This window comes from Balaenoptera ricei, chromosome 13, assembly GCF_028023285.1.
Source record: "Balaenoptera ricei isolate mBalRic1 chromosome 13, mBalRic1.hap2, whole genome shotgun sequence".
Taxonomy (NCBI): Eukaryota; Metazoa; Chordata; class Mammalia; order Artiodactyla; family Balaenopteridae; genus Balaenoptera; species Balaenoptera ricei.
The window spans coordinates 47,948,433-47,958,012 of NC_082651.1; positions in this window are offsets into that span (position 1 = coordinate 47,948,433).

Below are 9,580 nucleotides of genomic sequence, written 5' to 3' on the forward strand. Positions count from 1 at the left end.
CTGATTCAGTTAGTTTGGCTTGAGACATATGATTCTGCATTTCTAACAAGCACCCAGGTGATGCCAATGGTGCCAGTTTGCAGCACATGCTTTGAGTAGCGAGCAGGTTATAGTATGTAAAGGGCACCCTCCTAGCTGCTGGGAATTCTAAGGCATCTAACACTAATTTCTGACAAGTGGCTTATGGGCTAGTTGGGGAGATAGGTTATATGCATAAAAAGACAGATAGCATAAAATTCAATTTCTCTTTTTAAGGGGCAAAGAATCGTTATCACTGATTTTGTCGTCTCTTTCGTCTTGGTATAAGGTTAACATACCCTAAGGAATTAAACCATACATATCTAGAGACATTTGAGACCACAAATACTCATAGAATGATGGATATGTTCTATGAATAATAATTTTATTTTTATTTTAATAAATAAAATATTCACTTAAATGTTTCAGAGTTCATTCTGAAGAAGTTCAGAAAATACCTATGCCAGTAACTCCCATGAACCATTCCAGCATCCGTGTCCAAGGAATAAGTATAAGAATATCCATTACAACTCTGTTTATAGAAGTGAAATAGTGGAAACAATCTGTTATCCCACAGGGGGATGGGTAAACAAAATGTGGTTATTCACACTTAACATGAATGAACTAGATTTACATGTACAAATGGATAAATTTCAAAAACAAGATTGATTGGAAGAGAAAGCAAGTAGCCAAAGGATACATGTAGCCTGAAACTGTCCATGTAAATTTAACATAATACTATGCAAGCTATTTTACAATAATAGAACATGCATGGGAAATATTACAAATTTCAGGATAATGGAGAAAGAGCTCTGGAAAGGGAGATATGGGTTGGAAGTCTGGGCTGATTTCTGGGAAGGGAGATGAGAGGAAGTTTGGGAGGGAGGCCTTCATCTTATCTGCCATATTTTATTTTTACAAAAGAGAGAAATATCAGTGACAATTAAGGCAAAATGTTAATATCTGCATATTCTCAAAAATGAGTAGGCATCTGTGATGAGGAATCAGCGCTTCCATAATCAAAGACCTTCACGTTACATGTTCTAAAAGTTAAAACAGAGTTCCTTATTGTCCTACCGACTCTTGTTCTTTGAACAAATACTGTGCCTCCCTTCATTTTCAAATGTATACTCTCAGTTACTCCTCTCAAATAACTGTCTGAAGTTTTTTTAATAGGTGAGTCATGTGTCCCATGCTGTCCACCAATTCTGAGAATGGGTGGAGAAGGGGTCTCTGTTATCCCACTTCTATCTTTCAGGTTGGGCATTTGCCAGAGATGGATAGCCCGTGTTTTCCCAGCAGGTGCTTTGTTTGGACCCATATTCCAGGTGTCACAAGGCCTTTCCTGTGGTTCACAAAGCAGTTCCTAGAGTAGTGTGGGGACAGGTTGAATCTTGGGTTGTACTTGGGTATGAAAGAGAACCTATAAAATCAATGCACTAAGGAATTGGGGTTGGTGGTTCCCAGCCACTGGCTTGTAGCCCTCTCCTCCTTCCTTTTGGCAATGCAGTTCTTATAAATAGCAAAGGCTTGTGTTTAAATTGGGCCTGTCAAATTTGCTTATCCCTACAATATATATTTGTAATTTTTGTACCTTTATGTACATAATTAAAAATTAAAAAATTATAAAAATGCAAATAACATCCAGAAATATTTTTCATCAGATAATACATTATAATGGAAATACAGAAAAAGGGAAAGTGTCTCCTACCGTAATTCCACAATTTCCCCTCCTTAGCGATAACCAGTGTTAGCAGCTTGCTAATATATACACACTTGTGGGGGTGAGATACGTAGTTATAGGTTTTTTGACCTATATAAACACAAACATTAAAAAAATAAAGGTAAGATAATATTATAAATACTATTTTATGATTTTTTTTCCTATGGAATCATGTTGGGTACCTATTTCCATGCAAATATATAAAAACTTATCCTAGCCTCTTTAGCAGCTGTGGTGTATTTCATTGAGTGGATATACCCAATTAATTTAACCAGTCCCCTGTTGAGGTATATTTATGTTTCAATTTTTTAAATATTAAAATAGCACTGCAACATTTCTACCTATCCACATTTGAAGACTTATCCTACCATTTCTTAGAATTAGAACTGCAAGATCAAAGGGTGTATACATTTTGGAGGATCTACATTCTTAAAATTAGGTGGAATATAATTGTTGTATGAGTGTCAAACTGTCACATAGTTGCTGTATGAGTGTCAAAATTATAAATATAGTTGCTGTAGAGTGTCAAACACGCTATGGATCAAAGTAGGAATACATGAAGTTCTTCCCAAACCGTCATCATAGGTCTTAATATGATTGAAGGCACAAGCATACTGCAGGATATGTCACTTAGAAAAAGGTTGGCCAGCAATGGACACATGGGAAACAGAAGGAGGAGAAACAAACGCAGCATTACCTTGTCCTTTGACCGTGTGCTGTTTCAATTGGGTTTTTCCTGTAGTGGAGAAGGGAGCAATGAAGCATCACAGTTTGATGACACTTCAAGCTACTTTCCCACACACCAAGCTACTTTCTGATGATAATTTGGTTTCTCAGAAAGGTTTGGCCACAGACAAAATACACCAGTATCTGGTCCACCTGGTATTTATTCTTCTTATTATAAAGTAATTAATTGACATTCTAGTCAGTCTTTTGTAAACGTGGTCAGCAGGCATCAAATTACTGGAGCCTGACCATCCCTAGATGTCCATGGGAAAAGTAAGAATGTAGACCATCTCCCTTTTGAAGATGAAGAACATGAAACTAGGGTATCTACCAAACCTGCCACAGATGTTAAATGTTGTGGTAACATTTTAGAAGCATTCTCTTTAAAATCAGGTATAAGACAAAGATGCCTACTCTCACTGCTTTATTCTGCATTGTTTTGGAGGTCTTAGACAACGTGGTAAGATAATAAATAAATAAATAAATAAATATTGGAAGAAAAAAGAAATAATATGAATGGCAACATAGAAAATCTAAAATACTTTATAGACAAATTGTTGGAGCTAAACAAGTTTGCCAGAAATAAGATTAATATGCAAGAATCGACTGCATTATTGTACATAAGCAACAGTGAGAAAAGTGTAACTTAAATAGTATATATGTCATTCATAATAACAACAACAACAAAAAAGAAAATTTAACAAAAGATGGGCAAGATTCTATGGAGGAAGATCATAAATCTTTTAAGAAATGTACTAAAACCACCTAACTAAGTAAAGAGGTATAATGTGTTCATAGAAAGGAAGCTGCAATATGGTAGAGAAGTCAATTTTTCATGAATAAATTTACAAATTTCATGAATTCCCAACAAAAATCCAAGCATGTCTTTTTTTGCATCAAATTTAACAAGTTGATTTAAAATTTTGTTTGGAAGAGCAAAGGGCCAAGACAAGTAAAAATTTGAAGAACATGGCAGGGTGATTACCCTTTCAGATCAGCCATAATGTAAAGCTATAGTTTTGAAAACAGTATCTATCAGCTCAGAGATACACAGGTGAACCAATGGAATAGATCAGAGAGCCCAGAAACAGATCTACACAAACACAGAAGATTGATATATATGCAGACCAGTAGAGAAAAAATGGACAGTGCGATAAATGGTACTGGGGAAATTGGTTATCCGAATTTTCCATTCAGGTATAAAATTAGAACCATGCTTCAAAATAAATGAAAAATAAATTCTAGATAGATTAAAAGTCTGAAAGTGAAAAGCAAAATTTAAAAACTTTCAGGAAAAATATAAGAGAATATTTCATGAACTCATGATAAGAAAATATTTCTTAAATAAAATATAAAAAATACAAACCGCAAATTAAAAAAATTGATAAATTTGACTCCATTAAAATTTTAAACTTAAAACCTCAATAAATCAAAAGACATCATATTTTAAAATTTATTTTAATTTATTTTTTGTTGAAGTATAGTTGAATTACAACGTTGTGCTAATTACTGCTGTACAGCAAAGTGACTCAGTTATACATTCTTTTTCATATTCTTTTTCATTATGGTTTATCACAGGATATTGAACATCGTTCCCTGTACTATACAGTAGGAACTTGCTGTTTATCCATTCTGTACATACCAGTTTGCATCTGCTAATCCCAAACCCCCTCTCTTACCCTCTCCACCCCTCTCCTCCTTGGCAACCACCAGTCCGTTCTCTACATCCCTGATTTTGTTTCTGTTTCATAGATAGGTTCATTTGTGAAAAGACATCATATTTTATTTTATTTTTTAAGATTTATTTTTATTTATTTATTTATTTATTTAGGCTGTGCAGGGTCTTAGTTGCAGCATGCAGGATCTTTAGCTGTGGCATTCGAACTCGTAGTTGCAGCATGCATGTGGGATCTAGTTCCCCGACCAGGGATCAAACCCAGGCCCCCTGCATTGGGAGCACGGAGACTAACCCACTGGACCACCAGGGAAGTCCCAAGACATCAAATTTTAAAAGTGTAAAGATCACCAAAACCCAAGAGAGGATAATTGTAATGTATTTAACAAATATTAATATCCAGAATATATAAAGGATTCCTAAAAGTAAACAGGGAAGAGGTAAACATTCCCAATATAGAACGAACAAGAATATTAACAGGTAATTCACAGAAGAAGAAAACTCAAATGTCCAATAAAAATAAAAGGATTCCCAACTTTGCTGGTCGTCAGGAAAAAAAAAAATTAAAATCACACAGTAAGACACAATTTCACAGCTATTAGTTTGCCAAATTAAACAAACAAACAAAAAGCCTGACAGCATTGCATGTCCATTAGAATGTGCAGTACCAAGAATTCTCATTTTCCTTTTGGTAAGAATGTAAATTGGTACCTCCATTCTGGAGAGCAATTTGTCAATATCTAATAAACAAATAGCATGCCCAGACCATGAACCCTGGCAACTCTACCTCAGAAGTACATCTCAGAGAAACCCTTGCAAGTCAGCATAATAAGACAAGAATATGAATGTTGATGGCAACATTGGTTGTAATAGCAAAAATTTGGAAACAACTTATGTCACTATCCAAGAGAATTATGGTACAGTTACATAGTATAGAACAGTGAAAACAAATGAAAACCATGGAGCTACATGTATTAACACTATAAATTTCTTTTTTTAAATTGAGGTATAGTTGATGTGCAATATTACGTTTCAGGTGTACAATATAGTGATTCACAATTTTTGAAAGTTATACTTCATTTATCATTATTATAAAATATTGGCTATAAGCCCTTTGCTGTACAATATATCTTTGTAGCTTATTTATTTTATACATAGTAGTTTGTACCTCTTGATCCTCTACCAACTTCAGTCTCCCCTCTGGTAACAGTATATGTTTCCTAAATGTGATGCTGATTGAAAAAAATAAATGGCCAGAGGACACATATATATTATATATTATATATATAATATCTGAAAACCTTATGATATCATCGATCATTTAGGGATACTTATACATATGTAATAAAAGCATGAAAACATACCTGGAAATGATAAACATCAAATTCAGGACAATGGTTTTCACTGGCTGTGAGTCAAAGAGGGGTGAAATCATGGAAAGATTACACAGAGGGCTTCAACTGTGTTTGTAAAATCTTGTATCTTTTGATGATGGGTATATGGGTATTTACTATGTTACTCTCTATGTCTTTTTGTCTTTTTGAAATTTTTCATAAAGAAAAGAAACCTGTGAGAAGGTTTTGTCTTTAACAGCATAGAACTGGACATGGTGACCGGAAGAGGTACGGGTGGAGTGGTTGGCAGGGTGCATCAGGAGGACTGTGGAGCTGGCTTGGAGCCTGGTGGCGAGTAGATGAATGCTGCACAATTCGAGTGGGAGACGACAGTGAGTGGGTTAATGGACCTGGTGCCTCCATGGTGCCTTGTTTATTTCCCAGGTTCCTTTGCCAGTGGCTTCTGGGTAGCTTCAGGTCATGGGAGGCACCGGTGAGAGGTCAGACAGAGGGTGGAAGGAGGAAGCCTGGGTCTTTCTCCTCCATCCCCTTTGTCTGTTTCTAGTGGCCTTTCCAACAGGGGCTGTGCCTCCTCCATGGTCCAGCTGCCATGAGAAAGCCCCTCTTTGTAGAGCCACATCTTACCAGGCAGCCCTGGCTTTGGGTTCTATTACTAATTTTATCCCTCCAGCTATTGCTAATCCCTGGGTTGCAGCACTGCCCCTGGTATCTCAACTCTTCCAATGCTGGTTACTGGTCTCTGTATTGAAGCCCCTCTATTGATCTACTGTTTCTCTTATTGGACTCTAACTGACACAGAAACTTTTGGGGTGCTTTACACTCTGTCTTCTGTGGGAAACAGAGGCTACGGTGACAAAATGATCAGGACCAAGAGGCGAGTAAAACTTACTGAAGTACTTCTTTTTTTTTTTTTTTTTCTTTTTAACAGATGGTGGAAACTACTGAGATGCTGGGATGACATGGCTTCTTCCAGGGATATGGTCCAGCCAGGCCAAGCCAGTCATCAAAGTGACCCTGCCATTAAAAGCAGATATCTTGTTTGAGGAAACACGCTGATTCTTCTTTGGGAGAACACAGCAGTGGGGAATGTTTTGGATAATTCAGAAAAGACTGTATTTAAATTTGAAACAAAAAACCAGAAGTATATTTACCCTTAAGAAGTGAATCTGTTTTTTTTTTTTTTCATATTCCAACGAAACTTTATTTACAAAGACAGGTGGTGTGCCAGATTTGGCTAATGGGTCAAGATGAATAGTTTTTGTATTTTACCAGTATACACAATTTGGAATGGGTTTATGTATTACCTAGAAAAAGACTTATTAAATTATCCAGTTAGTCGTTTCCAATTTTATGATAGCTAAAACTGTGTATAGGTTTATTATTTTACCTTACTAGATCTGAATATAGTTCTATTCTTTTTGGCGAATAAAATTTAGCATATATACGGGTTTGTTTTAGTATCCATTCAGCCAGTCTGTGTCTTTTGGTTGGAGCATTTAATCCATTTACATTTAAGGTACTTATAGAAATGTATGTTCCTATTACCATTTTCTTAATTGTTTTGGGTTTGTTATTATAGGTCTTTTCCTTCTCTTCTGTTTCCTGCCTAGAGAAGTTCCTTTAGCATTTGTTGTAAAGCTGATTTGGTGGTGTGAATTCTCTTAACTTTTGCTTGTCTGTAAAGGTTTTAATTGCTCCATCTAATCTGAATGAGATCCTTGCTGGGTAGAGTAATCTTGGTTGTAGGTTTTTCCCTTTCATCACTTTAAATATGTCCTGCCACTCCCTTCTGACTTGCAGAGTTTCTGCTGAAAGATCAGCTGTTAACCTTATGGGGTTTCCTTTGTATGTTATTTGTTGCTTTTCCCTTGCTGCTTTTAATATACAGACAAAATCACACAAAGAAGCATACACATACACACTCACAAAAAGAGAAAAAGGAAAAAAAAATATATATATATATAAAAAAGGAAGAGAGCAACCAAACAAATAAGCAAATCCGCCAATGATAATAAGTGCTAAATACTATACTAAGGTAAACATAAAACCAGAAACAAATTAGACGCAGAAGGCAAACCCCAAGTCTACAGTTGCTCCCACAGTCCACCGCCTCAATTTTAGGAACATTCGTTGTCTATTCAGGTATTCTTCAGATGCAGGGTTTATCAAGTTGATTGTGGGGATTTAATCTGCCGCTCCTGAGGCTGCTGGGAGAAATTTCCCTTCCTCTTCTTTTTCTCACAGCTCCTGGGGTTCAGCTTTGTGTTTGGCCCCACCTCCATGTGTAGGTCACTCTCAGGTGTCTGTTCTCCACCCAGACAGGAGGGGGTTAAAGCAGCGGCTGATTAAGGCTCTCTTGCTCACTCAGGCAGAAGGGAGGTGGGGGGGGAATGGTAGTCATAATTGGAATGCAGGACGAGCCTGAGGTGACAGAGGCCAGCATGACGTTGCAACAGCCTGAGGCGCGCCATGTGTTCTCCCGGGGAAGTTGTTCCTGGATCTCGGGACCCTGGCAGTGGGGGGCTGCACAGGCTCCCAGGGGGGTGTGGATAGTGACCTACGCTTGCACACAGGGTTCTTGGTGGCAGCGGCAGCAGCCTTAGAGTTTCATGCCCATCTCTGGGGTCCGAGCTGATAGCCGCATCTCATGCCCATCTCTGGAGCTCGCTTAGGCGGTGCTCTGCCTTCTGTGGGCACACAGAGAAGGAATCCCCTCTCCTTGTGCACCCCGAGACAATGGTTTCTTGCCTCTCCAGCAGGTTCAGACTTTTTCCTGGACTCCATCCCGGCTAGCTGTGGTGCACTAGCCCCCTTCAGGCTGTGTTCACCCAGCCAACCTCAGTCCTCTCCCTGGGATCTGACCTCTGTAGCCTGAGCCTCAGCTCCCAACCCCCACCCGCCCCGGCAGGTGAGCAGTCAAGCCTTCGATTTTGTTTATTCAGTGTTGTGTTGTAAATGCCCTGCTCTTTGCTGATAAGGAAGCTGAAGTGAACACCCAATGAACTAAACCAAAAATCTTCGTTGGCTGACTTAACAGGGATAGTGATGAAGGTCTCAAATTAGAATAAATGTGTCTGTGCACTGATATCCATCAAGGCACAGATTTTCTCATTACTTATAAAGGGATAAAACTGCCATTGTTGTCAAATGGTTTTTCTAAAAATGTAAACCTGTTACATCTGTATGGACACGAAGGCTTGTGATAAAGGCTTAGAGAGGCGTGGAAGGTAATAAAACAATTGTAGGGGATGATGATGGTTTGTACATTGCCTATTATTAACACATGGAAATATAGACATGAACTTCCATTAAATTCAAAGCATTTTTCTCCTCCTTTCTCATTGTTCTCCAGGTTTTTCTTCTTTAACACCATACAGTGTGATTTCTGGTGTTTGAGGCAGCAAACACCAGCTCTGTTATTTTCCTTCTGAGTGGTTTATAAATGAGTAAATGAAAGTTCTTCTGACAATTTATAAACCTAAAACCCAGTGAGGAGTTTTGTTCTTCAATAGTGTGCAAAAAAAAAAAAAAAAAATCTGAGCTGAGAAACTGACTCTAGAAAGTGGCAATCACACCACAGCCCTGATAACTTGCAGTGTAACTGTCAGGACATCCCTGAAGTACTTCCTCTCCCTATGGCATGGCGTCTCTCTAGCCCTTTCTTTTCTCCCGCCCATCCTCCTCCCAAACCCAACTCCTCCTAACCTCTCTGAGGGAAAACTGACTCTGGTTCTCCACCACCTCCACCTCTAGATCCACTCAGTGTGTGTAACCCAACCCAGCAAGGTGAGTCTTGGGCTCTCGCCAAGCAGACCATCTGCTGTTCCTCAAGCTTACCCTTGGGGTCTCAAGACATCTATCTATACCTTTTTTGTTTTGTTTTATTTATTTTACAAAGATGGAATCATCTGACTCCAGACATACTTTTGGGCAAATTTACTTTTTTTTTTTTTATGATTTAAATATTATTTATTATTAAAAGTAAATTTTATATTTAAACAAACCACACTGGTTTTATTTAATCAAAGTACCTGTAGAAAATTCCAATAATAAATATTCAAAATTAAGATGTTAAATAAAGCC